Here is a 19,257-nt window from a genome sequence, read left to right as displayed (position 1 = left end):
GACCCAGTTTTACAGATAGCTGTAAGCAAAGTAAAAAGACAGCGAGGTCTGTGTATGTGAGGAGAGCTGGCGCTGTAGCACACAGAAAGTGTTTGTTTCGCAGGGAACGACGTCGGCGTCTTCAGGGACTGCCCACCACAGACATAGCGGAAGCTTCTGGGCTCGGTGTGGAATGAACGGTCTTATTCTGTCGGCTGTTGATGACTACAGACTGACCTAGGAGTAGCCCACGGATGGTGGAACTTGAAATATTATTGCGAATTTTCGGCCATTACGTTGCAGTTTCTTTTGGCAATCGGTTGTACTCATATTAGTGAGGGAATAATGTCGTGTGAATTTTTAACATCGTTCTTGAGGTTTAGGTAACAATAATTTGTGTAGAAATGGGCTGGGCTCCACGTGCCCTGTATGTGAAATATTTAAGCTACGGATTTCAATCTTTCTATCGCAATTTATTTTGGTAATCGGGGGTATTCTTAATGGTTGGCGTGGGAGTAAATTAGTGTGGAATTTTAATATCATTCCATAATTTCAAGACTGCAGTCCCATTCCGCACCCTGAAAATATTTATGGAGTAGTAAGTTAAAGTACTCGTTGGTGATATTAGTCGTCCTGTTGTGTCTCTTTAATTAATATGCATAATATGAGAGATTGCTATCCGTTGTCCGGTTTTTGAAATGTCTCACTTGCAAGTAGTGATGAGGACCTAAAAAGTTAGGACAGAAGAACAGTTAAAGCTTAAAGGAAAGGAGATGGAAATAACATGCTATCCTTCTTTGCACGAGTAGAACGTAATCTTCCACTTAGCATTAAGAAGAACCGTTTCGAGGCAACTGGGACTGGCACAACCACGTTCTCATTATTCGTTTGTGAGTGGCTGGTGTTTCTGACGTATTCAGAAGAATCGACTGATTCCTTCTAGTGCTACAGATTCAAATAACGCAAATTTCCTGACCTACCTGTAGTTTGAGACGGAGAAAGAGCCATTCTCAGGAAATTTGCTGTATCTTCGTAGTGGCAGACGGTCTCCCAGCGATAAGCCGCCGCCCGCACCGCACAACACATCACGCATCGCATCGACGCCGCGCACTCAGAAAAGCTTTAAAGCCACGACTGTCTTATAGTCCGGCTCCGGTATCTGAGTGGTCAGCGCGACAGAATGTTAATCCCCGGGTTTGATTTCCGGCTGGGTCGGAGATTTTCCCCGCTCAAGGAGTGGCTGTTGTGTTCTCCTAATCATCATCATCATCATCATCATCATCATTTCATCCCCATCGATGTGCAAGTCGCCGAAGTGGCGTCAAAAAGAAAGACCCGGTGAACAGTCTATCCGACGGGAGATCCTAGCCGCATTACATTTACATTTATTTACCTGTCTTATGTATTTCTGTCCCCTCCTCAAGCGGGCGATTGCATCCTAACTAAGCTTTCTATCATTAATTTAAGACTTCCACAAAACCCCCTTGTGATTCTTGAACAGGTTATTCCCTATTACTAGCTGAAACTTGTTACAGAAGTCAATTAGTCTTTCTCATCTTTCATTCCTTGTCCCAAGCCCATATTCTCCTGTTACCTTTTCTTCTACTCCTTCCCCTAGAAACTGCATTCCAGTCGCCCATGACTATTTGATTTTCGTCCCACTTTACGTACTGCATTACCCTTTCAATATCCTCATTGTCTTAGCGAACCAAGATACTTCACTGTTATCATTTGACTCTAATTAGTCGTACATAGATGTCGACAAAAATTTTCTCCTGGGAGTTTCTGGAAAAGTTAGACCAAAATACGTCAACATATATGCTCACCTACCTACTTATAAGACTATATCGTAAGATTTGTCTATAGATAATTACATGAGGATGAGCGTCACAGGCTCATTGCCCAAATCTACACAACACGAGTAGTGAGGGCCAACTCTCGCAATGTTTTCCCCGTCTGAAATGGGTCACCATCAGATAGTGTTATTAACAGGTAATTAAAGCATGGAGACCGGTTACGAGAACTAACAACGCCCGGGAGAACGGCGTGATGACCACATTCCCCTCCATATCCGCATCCAATGACGCGTATCGCTGAGGATGACACAGCGGTCGGTCGGTATCGTTGGGCCTTCCGGAGCTTCCTCACACGGAGAGAGAAAGCACGAAGAGCGTGCTTACCGTCGGGTAAGCTGCACTGATGAGTGTATGGTATCACAAGTAAAGTAAGCACCACTCACGGATTAAACCTTTGCCCCATTCGTACTGGCTGATTTCAGTCTTTATATCGCCCCCCCCCCCCCCCCATGAACCATGGACCTTGCCGTTGGTGGGGAGGCTTGCGTGCCTCAGCGATACAGATGGCCGTACCGTAGGTGCAACCACAACGGAGGGGTATCTGTTGAGAGGCCAGACAAACGTGTGGTTCCTGAAGAGGGGCAGCAGCCTTTTCAGTAGTTGCAGGGGCAACAGTCTGGATGATTGACTGATCTGGCCTTGCAACATTAACCAAAACGGCCTTGCTGTGCTGGTACTGCGAACGGCTGAAAGCAAGGGGAAACTACAGCCGTACTTTTTCCCGAGGACATGCAGCTTTACTGTATGATTAAATGATGATGGCATCCTCTTGGGTAAAATATTCCGGAGGTAAAATAGTCCCCCATTCGGATCTCCGGGCGGGGACTACTCAGGAGGATGTCGTTATCAGGAGAAAGAAAACTGGCGTTCTACGGATCGGAGCGTGGAATGTCAGATCCCTTAATCGGGCAGGTAGGTTAGAAAATTTAAAAAGGGAAATGGATAGGTTAAAGTTAGATATAGTGGGAATTAGTGAAGTTCGGTGGCAGGAGGAACAAGACTTCTGGTCGGGTGACTACAGGGTTATAAACACAAAATCAAATAGGGGTAATGCAGGAGTAGGTTTAATAATGAATAGGAAAATAGGAATGCGGGTAAGCTACTACAAACAGCATAGTGAACGCATTATTGTGGCCAAGATAGATACGAAGCCCACACCTACTACAGTAGTACAAGTTTATATGCCAACTAGCTCTGCAGATGATGAAGAAATTGAAGAAATGTACGATGAAATAAAAGAAATTATTCAGATAGTGAAGGGAGACGAAAATTTAATAGTAATGGGTGACTGGAATTCGAGTGTAGGAAAAGGGAGAGAAGGAAACATAGTAGGTGAATATGGATTGGGGCTAAGAAATGAAAGAGGAACCCGCCTAGTAGAATTTTGCACAGAGCACAACTTAATCATAGCTAACACTTGGTTTAAGAATCATGAAAGAAGGTTGTATACGTGGAAGAACCCTGGAGATACTAAAAGGTATCAGATAGATTATATAATGGTAAGACAGAGATTTAGGGACCAGGTTTTAAGTTGTAAGACATTTCCAGGTGCAGATGTGGACTCTGACCACAATCTATTGGTTATCACCTGTAGATTAAAACTGAAGAAACTGCAAAAATGTGGGAAATTAAGGAGATGGGACCTGGATAAACTGAAAGAACCAGAGGTTGTACAGAGTTTCAGGGAGAGCATAAGGGAACAATTGACAGGAATAGGGGAAAGAAATACAGTAGAAGAAGAATGGGTAGCTCTCAGGGATGTAGTAGTGAAGGCAGCAGAGGATAAAGTAGGTACTAAGACGAGGGCTGCTAGAAATCCTTGGGTAACAGAAGAAATATTGAATTTAATTGATGAAAGGAGAAAATATAAAAATGCAGTAAATGAAGCAGGCAAAAAGGAATACAAACGTCTCAAAAATGAGATCGACAGGAAGTGCAAAATGGCTAAACAGGGATGGCTAGAGGAAAAATGTAAGGATGTAGAAGCTTATCTCACTAGGGGTAAGATAGATACTGCCTACAGGAAAATTAAAGAGACCTTTGGAGAGAAGAGAACCAAGTGTATGAATATCAAGAGCTCAGATGGCAGCCCAGTTCTAAGCAAAGAAGGGAAGGCAGAAAGGTGGAAGGAGTATATAGAAGGTTTATACAAGGGCGATGTACTTGAGGACAATATTATGGAAATGGAAGAGGATATAGATGAAGACGAAATGGGAGATACGATACTGCGTGAAGAGTTTGACAGAGCACTGAAAGACCTGAGTCGAAACAAGGCCCCCGGAGTAGACAACATTCCATTAGAACTACTGACGGCCTTGGGACAACCAGCCCTGACAAAACTCTACCAGCTGGTGAGCAAGATGTATGAGACAGGCGAAATACCCTCAGACTTCAAGAAGAATATAATAATTCCAATCCCAAAGAAAGCAGGTGCTGACAGATGTGAAAATTACCGAACTATCAGTTTAATAAGCCACGGCTGCAAAATACTAACGCGAATTCTTTACAGACGAATGGAAAAACTGGTAGATGCAGACCTCGGGGAGGATCAGTTTGGATTCCGTCGAAATGTTGGAACACGTGAGGCAATACTGACCTTACGACTTATCTTAGAAGAAAGATTAAGGAAGGGCAGACCTACGTTTCTAGCATTTGTAGACTTAGAGAAAGCTTTTGACAATGTTGACTGGAATACTCTTTTTCAAATTCTAAAGGTGGCAGGGGTAAAATACAGGGAGCGAAAGGCTATTTACAATTTGTGCAGAAACCAGATGGCAGTCATAAGAGTCGAGGGGCATGAAAGGGAAGCAGTGGTTTGGAAAGGAATGAGACAGGGTTGTAGCCTCTCCCCGATGTTATTCAATCTGTATATTGAGCAAGCAGTAAAGGAAACAAAAGAAAAATTCGGGATAGGTATTAAAATTCATGGAGACTAAGTAAAAACTTTGAGGTTCGCCGATGACATTGTAATTCTGTCAGAGACGGCAAAGGACTTGGAAGAGCAGTTGAATGGAATGGACAGTGTCTTGAAAGGAGGATATAAGATGAACATTAACAAAAGCAAAACGAGGATAATGGAATGTAGTCAAATTAAATCGGGTGATGCTGAGGGAATTAGATTAGGAAATGAGACACTTAAAGTAGTAAAGGAGTTTTGCTATTTAGGAAGTAAAATAACTGATGATGGTCGAAGTAGAGAGGATATAAAATGTAGACTGGCAATGGCAAGGAAAGCGTTTCTGAAGAAGAGAAATTTGTTAACATCGAATATAGATTTATGGATCAGGAAGTCGTTTCTGAAAGTATTTGTTTGGAGTGTAGCCATGTATGGAAGTGAAACATGGACGATAACTAGTTTGGACAAGAAGAGAATAGAAGCTTTCGAAATGTGGTGCTACAGAAGAATACTGAAGATAAGGTGGATAGATCACGTAACTAATGAGGAGGTATTGAATAGGATTGGGGAGAAGAGAAGTTTGTGGCACAACTTGACTAGAAGAAGGGATCGGTTGGTAGGACATGTTTTGAGGCATCAAGGGATCACAAATTTAGCATTGGAGGGCAGCGTGGAGGGTAAAAATCGTAGAGGGAGACCGAGAGATGAGTACACTAAGCAGATTCAGAAGGATGTAGGTTGCAGTAGGTACTGGGAGATGAAGCAGCTTGCACAGGATAGAGTAGCATGGAGAGCTGCATCAAACCAGTCTCAGGACTGAAGACAACAACAACAACAATCGCAGTTTATTTTGGTAATCGGGGGTATTCTTAATGGTTGGCGCGGGAGTAAATTAGTGTGGAATTCTAATATCATCTCATAATTTCAAGATTGCCGACAAGGCAGTGCGAGGAGCGGTCTGCGACACGTGGTCACCATGCTGCCAATCCTTGCAGCGGTTACGGCCATTATCCTGAAGGTTAGCTGCCTACTCCTTTGGCCACACGAGTCTGAGCGAACCCCGTTCCAGACCTACCTACCTCAGAAAAAACTCGAAAGGGTACCGGATATGGAACCTACATCCTTCTGCACAGAAGGCAGCACCCTCTATGAATGGGCTGCGTAGGCGGTAGACGATATCACTCTTGAGTGGCAACGCTACATGGATGCTGGCTTTCTGATAGTGAACAAATTCACACTCCAAGTAAGGTTCCCAGTTCATTAGTTGCGCTGAACAACTTCTATGGTGACTAACATGAATGTAATATACGCGTAGTGTGCAGTTTGTGTATGACGTGTTTATCACACTTGTCATCGAGCCACGGAAAGGCAGTTTCTAGTCACGTAGTACAGAGTCTTAGCGGTACAGTAAATTTTTTTGAAGGATGATTGTGAAGTATCGTTTTTGACGATGCAGTTAGCGGTGAAGCCAGAATTCCATCACAGTCTCAAGCGCAGCAAACTCAGCCAACGAACATGAAATACTTTTCAAGATTAAGTTCAGACTGTATTCTGACTTGTAGATGTTGCCCCAATTCGTTTCTTCTCCGTCGGTCGCGAGCCCTAAAGCTTGTGCAATAAATTTCAGCCGGCCAGGGTGGCCGAGCGGTTCTAGGCGCTACAGTCTGGAACCGCGCGACCGCTACTGTAGCAGGTTCGAATCCTGCCTTGAGCATGGATGTGAGTGATGTCCTTAGGTTAGTTAGGTTTAAGTATGACTCATGACCTCAGAAGTTAAGTCCCATAGTGGTCAGAGCCATTTCAACCATTTTTGAAATAAATTGCATAATAATGTGGCAAGTGGGTATTTGTAAATACTTAAGCATAATGAGAAACGTAAAATGTTAGGATGCCAAGTAATTTTGATTGATTTGCCCAATTGCGAAATCAGTAAAACGATTTCTAGTGCCAGTCTATAACAAGACGCTCGTCATTAATAATTAGTTCCTGAGCACCTAGAAAGTCACAAACCACTTCACACGTTCTTAGAATCCACAGGAGATCGCACAAATATTTTTCCTTGGCAAGTGTAACAACAAACTCCGTCTTTAGGCTGAGTTGCACTTCATACGACATTTGCTTGTTGCCACTTCGAAAACGATTGTAGAATGCCTAGCGAGCTATCTTAACAGACAGCCGCCTGCTCTTCCAAGGTACATTTGTGACTGATCCATCCTTTTATATCAATAAGCACTAACAGTAACCAAACTTTCTAATTCGCATTTCCTGATTAATTGAAATTATTGTTATCAAGTTCGCGGTAAAAGGAACGTCATCAGCACGACTGGAGCTGTGTATTAATATTTAGACAATTCATATAAACAATGGAGCCCAGAGTGGTAGAATACTCGCCACTGCCTTTTCGTCGTCACCGATATCTCCAAAATTTATGGCATACTCAGGACTCGGACAGGAAAGGAAAGTGACAGAGGTGAGAGCTCCAGATGGCAGGCGCTTAGGAAGAAAAAACTGCCCAAGTGCCAGCAGGACGCGCGCACTCAGGCTTCCTTTCAAGCTTAATTATGTGGATACAGACAACTTGTCCATTGCGGGAGAAGACGATGTTGACGATTTTCGCCTGTTATCGGTATTGATACTGGCAACAGGTCGGCCCCATGGATTACAAGACTCTCGAGAATGTTTTACGTTGATGTTTATTAAGAATTTCGGAATTTTCCCTTTTCTTTTATAGTGGAACCTTGCTGCTTCCAGAGTTTCATGATTCCACGTCAACGGAAATTTATGCATGTACACATCAATTGTAGAATACTGAAATGTAAAAAACTCTATACAGACTTGTCTGTGCAAATATCGTACTGGCTCAGTCGCCATTGCGGTGCCGAGGGAACGAGTGCATTAGGACATCAGCACAACATGATTTGTGATATAAATTTGTGGTATTTTCTGTTTGGCATGCTGATGTTTCTTGTTGTCTTTCTTTGTAAAGTGACGAAACATCACCATGTGACTTGCAAGCTTGTAAATATCGTGAACTTCTGTTAGTATGTTACGAGGTACGTTCTAATGTATCAGTAATGTATAAAACATTTACAAGAAATGATAAATGTATTAGCCACCTTTTCTTCGAACGTTTCTTTATTAAACTTTCAGATGCGATGATGACAGCAAAGATACTTCGAAACCTGTGGTGTCACCGCCAGACACCACACTTGCTAGGTGGTAGCCTTTAAATCTGCCGCGGTTCGTTAGTATACGTCGGACCTACGTGTGGCCATTATCAGGGATTACAGACCGAGCCCCGCAACACGGCAGGTCTAGAGAGACTTCCTAGCACTCGCCCAGTTGTACAGCCGACTTTGCTAGCGATGGTTCACTGACAAATTACGCTCTCATTTGCCGAGACGATAGTTAGCATAGCCTTCAGCTACGTTATTTGCTACGACCTAGCAAGGCGACATGATCAGTTTCTATTGATATTGTAAATCATGTACCGTCAAGAGCGACGTTCGTCATTAAATGGATTGAAGTTAAGTATTCCACCAGCTACGTCCGTTTTCTCAATTCTAATTCCCTTGCCATGTTCCAGACCTCACGCCAGCCTGCTTGAGCTAAAACGCGTGCATTTCGGCCTCATTTAGTACCAAGGTGTTGGCTCTCCTGCCAACCACAATATTGGCGACGAAAGTAAAAGTGTTCTTATCTAAATTGCTCTGATTTACTTGTGTAATGGCTTCGCCACAATCTCCAGATGTACTGTCCAGATTTTATCGCTTACAGAATCAGCAGACGCAGGCCTTACTGGATGCCCTTGGACAGCTCGTCCAGGGTCACCGTGCGATGCATAACGATGCGGCAGCAGCCACTTCACCGCTAACGCAGCCACAACACGCTGTTGCACTCACTTTTCGACCTTTTGATGCTGCACTGGAAAGTTGGACGAAGTTTTTTACTGAAAAGAGTTTACCTCGGATTGGGACATCCCTGGCGGTCGACACATACCTAACGGTGATTGGCGAACCGTGGCGGGGTGGCGAATCCCAGGGCGGAAGGCGTAACTTCGTGCTGGTCGCAAGGCTGTACTTTTACGCCTCCGTAACAGGTTTGAGGTACTGCACACTGCTCAAAGTACTCGCCTGTTGCAACAGTGGCTGGTCTTCCTGAGAGGTCCGGACTAGCGCAGAGTTTGGGATTGCTTGTCATTGGGAACTCCAACGTTAGAACGTTAGGTGAGTGATGGAGCCCCTTAGGGATACGGCAGTTAAGAACGGGAAGAAAGTCAATATGTACACCGTGTGCATACCGGCGGGAATCGTCCAAGATGTGGAAAGGGTCCTTCCGGATGCCATGAAGAGTACAGGGTGCTCCCATCTGCAGGTGGTGGCTCATGTCGGCACTAATGACGTGTGTCGCTTTGGATCAGAAGAGATTCTCTCAGGTTTCCGGCGGCTATCTGAGTAGGTGAAGACTGCCGGTCTTACTAGCGAGATGAAGGCAGAGCTCACCATCTGCAGCATCGTCCACAGGACCGAGTACAGAGCCGAGTGGAGGGTCTGAATCAGAGGCTCAGACGGATCTGCGACCGTGTGGGCTGCAGATTCCTCGACTTGCGCCATAGGGTGGTGCGGTTTCGGGTTCCTCTAAATAGGCAAGGTGTCCACTACACACAGGAGGCGGCTACACGGGAAGCAGGGGCTGTGTGGCTTGGACTGGGAGGTTTTTTAGGGTAGACAGTCTCGTGAAAGATCAAAAAGGGCTCCAGTCTCAAAAGTACATGGCAAAGAAACGACGAGAATTGACCAAGCAACAGTCGGTATTTTAAATTGTTGTAGCTGTGTTGGAAAAGTACCAGAGCTTCAAGCGCTGATAGAAAGCACTGAAGCTAAAATCGTTACAGGAACAGAAAGCTGGCTAAAGCTGGAGACAAATCCTGCCGAAACTTTTACATATGCGCAAACCGTGTTCGGAAAAGATTAATTAAATAAAGTAGGTGGTGGTGTGTTTGTGTCTGTTGGTAGCAGTTTATCTTATAGTGAAGTTGCAACAGATAGTTTCTGCGAATTACTATGGGTAGAGGTCATACTCAACAGCCTTACCAAATAATTGGTTCCTTCTACCAACCCCTCGACTCAGATGATATATAACAGCTGAACGTTTCAAAGAAAACTTAAATCTCATTACAAATAAGTACCCCACTCATACAGTTATAATTGATGGAGACATCAATCTGCCCTCGATCTGTTGGCGAAAACACATGTTCAAAACTGGTGGTAAACAAAAAATATCTTCAAAAGTGTAGTAAATGCTTTCTCTGAGAACTGCTTTCAACAATTAGTTCGTGAGCCCAAACGAATTGTAAATGGTTGCGAAAACACACTTGACCTTTTAGCCACAAATAATCCTGATCCGATAGAGAGCGTCATGACGGATACATGGTCAGTGAACACAAGTTCATTGTAGCGAGGCTCGAAACCATATCAACCGCAAACACTAAAAATGAACGCAAAATATATCTATTTAAAACAGCAGATAAAAATAAGCTTGATGCATTCCTAAGAGAGAGTCTCCATTCCTTCCAAGTTAATTATGCAAGTGTAGACCAGATATGGCTCAAATTCAAAGAAACAGTATCGATAGCAATAGATAGATTCATACCGCATAAGTTAATAAGAGACGGGACTGATCCGCCATGGTACACAAAACATGTCAGAACGCTGTTGCAGAAGCAACGAAAAAAAAGGATGCCAAATTCAGAAGAACGCAAAATCTCCAAGACTGGCCAAGTTTCAAGGAAGCTCGAAATTTAGTGTTGACGTCAATGCGAGATGCTTTTAATAGTTTCCACAATGAAACAGTCTTAAAATATGGTAGAAAACCCAAAGACATTTTGGTCGTATGTAAGTACACCAGTGGCAAAGAACCGTCAATACCGTCACTGCCCGATAGCGATGGCAATGTTACCGATGATGATGCCACTAAACCGGAGTTACTAAATACAGTTTTCCGTAATTCCTTCACGAAAGAAGACGATGTAAATATTCCAGAATTCGAAACCAGAACAGCTGTTAGCATGAGTTACAAATTCCTAAAGACTGGAAAGTAGCAAAGGTTACACCAATATCCAAGAAAGAAAATGGGAGTAACCTATTGAACTACATACCTATATCACTGTCCTCAATTTGCAGTATGATTTTGGTGCATATACTGCACTCGAACATTATGAATCACCTGGAAGAAAATGACTTACTGATACATAACCAACACGAATTCAGAAAATATCTTTCTGATTCCTATAAAGTAATGAGTGCTGTCCACAAGGGATCTCATATCGATTCCATATTCCTAGATTTCCAGAAGGCTTTTGATACCGTTCCTCACAAGCGACTATTAATCAAATAGTGAGCATATGGAGTATCGCTCAGCTGTGTGACTGGATTCGTTATTTCCTCTCAGAGAGGTCACAGTTCGTAGTGACAGTCGGTAAATCATCGAGTAGAGCAGAAGTGATATCTGGTGTTCCGTAAGGTAGTGTCATAGGCCCTCTACTGTTCCTGATTTACATAAATGATCTAGGTGATAATCTGAGCAGCCTCCTTAGATTGTTTGCAGATGACGCTGTAATTTATCGTTTAGTAAAATCATCAGACGATCAATTTCAAATACAAAATTATCTAGAGAGTATGTCTGTATGGTGCGAAACTTGGCAATTGCTACTAAAGAAAGAAAAGTTCGGGGTCATCCACATGGGTACTAAAAGAAATCCGATAAATTTTGGGTATACGATAAATCGCTGTCAATTCGACTACATACCTAGGAATTACAATTACGAGCAACTTAAATTGGAAAGAGCACATAGATAAAACTGTGGGGAAGGCGAAACAAAGACTGCGCTTTGTTAGCAGAACAATTGGAAGATGCTACATACCCACTAAAAAGACAGCCTACATTACACTTGTCCGTTCTCTGCTGGAATACTCTACGGAGTGTGGGATCCTTACAGGTAGGATTGACGGAGGACATCTAAAAAGTGCAAAGAAGGGCAGCTCGTTTCCAGTTACCGGGCAGTAGGGGTGAGAGTGTTACTGATATGATAGGCGAGTTGGGGTGTCAGTCACTGAAACAAAGGCGGTTTTCTTTGCGGCGAGATCTATTTACGAAATTTCAGTCAACAACTTTCTCTTCCGAATGCGAAAATATTTTGTAGAGACCCACCTACGTAGGGAGAAATTATCATCATAATAAAATAAGAGAAATCAGAGCTCGAACGGAAAGATTTAGGTGTTCCTTTTTCCCCCCTCGCCATTCGAGAGTGGAATGGTAGAAAAAGTAGTATGAAAATGGTTCGATGAACCCTCGGCCATGCACTTAAGTGTGAATTGCAGTGTAACCATGTAGATGTAGATGTTTGTTACTAAATCTCTGTACTGTGGTCGTAATAAAATCCTTGTTTTTGCTTACCTGCGTCTTATTGTTGCTTATCAAACATCTCCCCACGGGGAAATACAGCAGATAATGAACAAGCTAGAGGGAGGAAGAGAAACTATGAACTCTTAAAAGTTCAAAGCCTGAGATTGTAACGATTGGTTAATTTTATAAAAGTTCAGCATTGTGAGGAGATTGTCGACTTACCACCAAACATACGATTGGCAGGTTATTTGCAGAATCGTTGCCATTGCGCTTCTAAAATTGTGCAGACTTTCAGAGTACAGAACGAACTCAGATATCGCAGAGAACAGATATGAGTGCTCAGTGGAGGACAAACCTCTACACTCTCCTTGGATGACACTTCGTCATACTTATCTTTGGAGAACTAAGACAATGGTTCTCGAATGAGAGCACTTACCTTAGAGACAGCAGCTGAGTTGTCGCAGTCTGGGGCAGAACAGAGTGGCTATTTCAATTCATACATCTGGCGTTGCTGCGAGATGGGGAAAATCACCGGCTGACCGGTTTCACACGTTTCCACGCCCGCCAGCTGTACTATTTCGGCAGTCCCTCCCTGTCTGAATGATTCGTGACGCGGCGGCTGTCAGAGAGCGGGTGATACGGCAGGCTGCTGGCGTTTGCACTTCCTCGATCCCGGGGCTGCTAATTATGCTGCCACTCATCTGCAAGCGAAACAGGGCGCGTTTTAATTTGTACGTTACTGGCAGGCGAATGGACGGAGAGCGAAACTGATTAAACGTTTAGTGCACTAAATGAACGCAATTAATTACTCGACGGATATCGAGTTGAACAGGCGTTATTTGAACAGATAACGTAGCAATTATGTTACGCGAGATATTTCGTTACACAACATTTTTCAGTGTCACCGAAACATTTACCGTACGTAGCTGCACGTACACAAATTTCACAAAATATCAGCCAGCGTGCAGGAACCCTTGTCACATTCACTCCATACGATATGTTGTATGATAAATAGTGTCAAATACGCCTGCGTATGCTCTTACGGCTGCGCACTCCTGCGTTCAAACAGTCCTACACCACATGTGTTGCTTACAGTGCGGTTTGTCTGCAGCCCTAAGGTCTCGATGTCGATGTTAACCAGAACCTGCTACGAGCGTCTCTCGTTCTCACATTGCGATGAGGCATTTAGTCACATACCACGAATCAGGGAGCAAACTGCTGCTGCAACCTTAGAAAAAAGGATAAAAGACATATGGCGAATATTGTGAACTATACTAGAAGATTTTGAGCTAATCATTATTCGTCGCAAGGCACTCATTCATTGAAAACCAAAAATAGAGAAAACATAATGTTTTTTGTGTTGTTATTTTCACACAATTTTAATTTTCACGTAATTAATCTCGTCTTTACTTCTTAACGCAACGGAATGGATAACGCATCTGACTAGAAGCTTGTCCAGATTTCCGATGGACTCACTCCACCCTGGCAATACCACATTTACTTTCTGTTGCATATATTTTAATCAAAGCTTGGGCATACTAGAAAAAATGGAGCTTATGGTGTAATACCTGAACAAAATGGCTAATGTAACACCTACAGCGCCTCTCGGTGTTGAAAAAACAAAAATAGCTCCCAAATTAGCTCCCATATCCTTAAAATATCAATTCACAAAGTGACTCAAGTCCCTCCACAAGTAGTAATTACGGAAAAAAATAAAAAAGAAATAGAGAGAAATATCTAGTAAAGAAAGCAAAAGAAAAGAAAAGCAAAATTTAATTACAATTTTAGAAACATGGGAAGGGGGGGAACACGGTAGAAAATATTAAAATATTATTTATTCCAGTACGTAAGAAAATCGATATTATAGTCATAGAACGTAGGTCTGGGACACCAAAGATAGTGTTTATTAAAGTATAAATAGCCATACGCTGTAATTACGATACTCCAGTCTCTAGTCTGTTCTAGTTCGGAAGTTATTTAGGACGTACAGCTTTAGAGAACAAAGTATTGGGACTTTATTAAATGGGGATCAAGAGTAGATCGTGATGAGATTGTTTATATGTCAATTGAAGACTTTAATTTGGACATTTATCAGATTAGATAAACGGGACGGTGAATAGTAATCTCTTTGGCTTTAATGTCTATGCGTGTGAAAATTTAAACGCTTTACTGAATTGAGAATTTTAACCGGATTCGGTTTTTGAATTGTTATAGTGGGAAACTTCACTCGACTAGTGATCATAGTTAATGACAGTTTGCGGATATTAAATAGAAATAACTTACTTACCGAAAGTGACAGGATATTATCTAACATCTCTGATACTAGCGGGAATCCTACTTAGACATCTAATTAAAGAACTTCTTTGAATGAGATCGTATGAGTGAACCTATTTATTAATAATTCTTGTCAATAAACTGACGTTGTTAATTTGAATTATAATTCAATTTTTGAACATTAATTTAACTTAGATTAATAATGTTATGTGATCTATGCCAAAAACAAACTAGCGATTCATAACTAAAACATTGGTAGTAAAGCTACTGAAAAGTTCTTTCTCTCAGAGTTGGGAAGACTATACGTGTAGTGGCCCATGTTTAACATTGAGATTTAAAAGTAATCAAACTAATAACTAGCCGAGACAATATTAAATAAAAGTAAAACCCTTCAATGACAGTCAACGTGTAAAAGAAATAAAATCAAACTTTCACCTATTATACGAAAAAGCGAAAACAGAAAAAGGGCTGCTTCACTATCTACAACTCAATAATCAAGACCACCATCTATTTCATATATCTCCTCTTTCATTATAAAATGGTTCAAATGGCTCTGAGCACTATGGGACTCAACTGCTGTGGTTATTAGTCCCCTAGAACTTAGAACTACTTAAACCTAACTAACCTAAAGACACCACACACATCCATGCCCGAGGCAGGATTCGAACCTGCGACCGTAGCAGTCGTACGGTTCCGGACTGCGCGCCTAGAACCGCGAGACCACCGCGGCCGGCTCTTTCATTATAATAAATTCTTTCACGCTAATGTTGCATAATATTTTGCATTACACTTAAACACAATAGTTAAACAAGGGATTCTCCACCCAATGGGCATGACATTACATAAGCATTTTACTTATCTATGGTCTTATAATGTCTGTGTTTATTGCTACTGTACACTTACTGGATTTTTAAGGAATCTTTCGTACTTCATCCTCTCCTATACTCTCAAAAGCTCATTCATTAGCAACAAACGAATTTATTGACTATTGGCCTCTACTAAGGAAATCGTGCTTGACCCACCAAATTTGAAACTAATTCGCTACTGTCTAATGCAAATCACACAGATTAAATATACAAAATAAATCATATTGGCAGTATAAAACACATCTGATAAACTAAATTTTTGGTTATCTACTTGTTCTGCTTACCTACATCAACCAACAGTCGTCCCAGATTCACATGTCAATGACCCACGTAATAAAATTCCCTATCACAAAATCTGGACGGTTTATGCACATCTCCCTGTGCAATGCAGCCCATATGGTGTTGCTGGGTAGATGGCTGACTCACCTTAATTCTCTCTCAGAGTATCAGAATATCAAGCTAGCGTCACACAAATGTATGTCATAATGGAAATATTTTGTAACTTAATTATCTCGCACATGGATCCTCAACTGAAAGCTTTGACAAGCACTTCTATTTCTTTGTTGTTTCATAGGTTGAGACTCACACTGTACTCACCACGTGGAAGTGCTTGTCTCTAATCCAAATTCTGCATACTCAGTTCTTAAATATTTTCAACTGAGATTTACACACGCAATTATTTCATCTTATTATTACAACATGTCGTTTCATTGTGACCGTTTGTCACTTACGAGGAATCCAATATTCCCCATGAGTTTCTGAAAAGAGAAATTATTATTTTTATCTAAATACCCCACACGTATACCATTTTCATTTAAATTTGTTTTTATGAAGCATACATAAAACATGTCACACCTCATCAACCAGCGACAGAGTCTGAAACATGGTCTTTCATCAGGTCAGCCCACGCTTCCGCAAAAGTGGGGGAGGACCTTGCCACCGTATTGGTCAGCCACATCCCGGGCCATCTAGTGCTCTCGTATACTTCCTCTCTTTGGTTAGGCCAAAGGTGACCAGAGGACTGTCTCAAAGATGATTATAGAATTTACCTTCACCATCTATGGTCAGCAGACTACCAGCCATTCACTCAATTCACAAACATCACCAAAAGGGATAAGGGTTCTATTTTAAGGAAGTGCACATCTGAATAATTAAATAAATGACTTGTCCTTCTTTCCTACATTGGAATTCGGCTTCAGTGTATTAAATAAAATGGTGTTATTATACAAAAAGCGCTGTTGTATCAAGAACAATGAAGTACGTTTTTTACATTTTCTATGTCGGCCAGTACTATACCATTTCACCGCCGGCAAACCATGTAGAAAAAAGTGTCACGGTACTATCCTTATAATGCGATGGTAGTCCCCATTATTTTTTTCTTTTTTTGAAATCTGTATTTGGTTAAACCTAGTATGTTATCATAGCCAGGAGTTGACTCCAGCCAGTGGTGATCCCACAAAATTCAATAACTCATTAGTTCTACCAAATTATGACACATCTATTGAATTATTGTACTCACCAAAATCTGGTATAATGTATGTTGTGGTTGGCAGGAGAGCCAACACCTTGGTGCTAAAGGAGGCCGAAATGCACGCGTTTTAGCTCACGCAGGCTGGCGTGAGGTCTGGAACATGGCAAGGGACTTAGAATTGAGAAAAACGGACGTAGCTGGTGGAATACTTAACTTTAATCCATTAATGACGAACGTCGCTCTTGACGGTACATGATTTACAATAACAATAGAAACTGATCATGGCGCATTGCTAGGTCGTAGAAAATAACGTAGCTGAAGGCTATGCTAACTATCGTCTCGGCAAATGAGAGCGTAATTTGTCAGTGAACCATCGCTAGCAAAGTCGGCTGTACAACTGGGGCGAGTGCTAGGAAGTCTCTCTAGACCTGCCGTGTGGCGGGGCTCGGTCTGCAATCACTGATAGTGGCGACACGCGGGTCCGACGTATACTAACGGACCGCTGCCGATTTAAAGGCTACCACCTAGCAAGTGTGGTGTCTGGCGGTGACACCACAATGTACACACACAAACTTGCAATAATTCCAATGACTAATAAAACATCACATCACACAAATTATAAGAGCAATGTGATAAATAATGATAAGTTACCTGTATTTCCACAAGTTTGAGGAGTAATTCAAACTTTACTAATCTCATAGCAAATAAAAATACTGGCTGCAGTCATGAAATTCTAAATAGCTTACAGTCTAAATACAAAGCGAGTAAAATGTTTTTAATTCCAGTCTTTGATCACAATATCAATTCTTTTGACGATGACCGGATTCAGTCAGTTATTGACCATTCTCAGATCTTTGGTACACCATGTCCTAAAGTGATAAGGCCGTAATGGCATCCTCAAAACATATAAATATGCTCAGCACAGCATCCTCACATAGATCTAAAATAAGGTGTAGAATTTATGTTTTGACGAAAGCATTACGGCCTTATCACTTTAGAACATGGTGTAGCAAAAATCTGCAGATGGCTATTACTTACTGAATCCGGTCATCGTAAAACGAATTGATATTCTTATCAAAGCCCGGAATAAAAACATCTGACAGTATTAGATCACTGTTCATATACGTGACTATGTGGCAGCTGGTGAGAGAAAGCAAGTAATCTGACATACATGAAATACTGGCTAATAATCTTTACACGTTTGTCCTTACAGCAATGTCCAAGTACAAAACAAAAAGCTGGCCACTGTGGCCGAGCGGTTCTAGGCGCTTCAGTCCGGAACCGCGCTACTGCTACGGTCGCAGGTTCGAATCCTGCCTCGGGCATGGATGTGTGTGATGTCCTTAGGTTCGTTAGGTTTAAGTAGTTCTAAGTTCTAGGGGACTGATCACCTCAGATATTAAGTCCCATAGTGCTTAGAACCATTGGAACCATTACAAAACAAAAACAACGAAATAAGAGAAGAAAGAAAAAAAGTACACTGTTTACATGTGGACTACTATTACCCACACAATTACGCTAAAAGCAATGTGCAAATTAAAAAAAAATAGCTGAAAAAATAATGAAATATACTAGGAGCTACATCCTGTTTACATAATACAGACCAGCGAGGACATCATCTCATACATCAAATAATTTTAAATCCATTTACAAAACGTAACCATATCACACACGTATCAAGATTCCTAAGTTCTCCAGTAACTATAATTATTTAAGTCACTACAACCGCTACTTGACTGTGAGCTCAATCTTGTCCTTGTTTACAAATTGAAATATATAAAACTAAAAACAAAACAAAAAAAACTCCTGCTGCGCTAGTCAGTCCATTAACTTTGATCAATACATGTAGCTAATAATCAGCGATAAGTACCTGAATTCACCAGTAAGTCTCGTATTCTATCCTACTGCTCATTGTTCTGTTGCCAGTTATAAGGATGACAATCCTATTAATCAGTGTAGCAAGAGACGTCACGCTTGGATTACCATACTGGCCAACAATTAGAGCAAAATTCGTACCAGACATTCTGATAAACAAGGTCGTGGACTTGGTAACCCATATCAGAAAAACATACTAACTACTCTAGACACATTTGTTAATGAAGTACAAATAAAATTGTTGTCTCTTCACGAAGAAAAGAAGGAACAAGTACAAATTCATCTCTCACTATCTTGCTAGTCACACGGAATTATTTCACTCTGTGATATGTTGTTGCTGTGGTCTTCAGTCCTGAGACTGGTTTGGTGCAGCTCTCCATGCTACTGTATCCTGTGCAAGTTTCTTCATCTCCCAGTACCTACTGCAGCCTACATCCTTCTGAATCTGCTTAGTGTATTCATCTCTTGGTCTCCCTCTACGATTTTTACCCTCCACGCTGCCCTCCAATACTAAACTGGTGATCCCTTGATGTCTCAGAACATGTCCTACCAACCGATATCTTCTTCTGGTCAAGTTGTGCCACAAACTCCTCTTCTCCCCAATTCTATTCAATGCCTCCTCATTAGTTATGTGAT

Source organism: Schistocerca gregaria, chromosome 2, assembly GCF_023897955.1.
Source record: "Schistocerca gregaria isolate iqSchGreg1 chromosome 2, iqSchGreg1.2, whole genome shotgun sequence".
Taxonomy (NCBI): domain Eukaryota; kingdom Metazoa; phylum Arthropoda; class Insecta; order Orthoptera; family Acrididae; genus Schistocerca; species Schistocerca gregaria.
The sequence above is the reverse complement of the archived record's forward strand: the minus strand, read 5'-3'. Positions refer to the sequence as shown.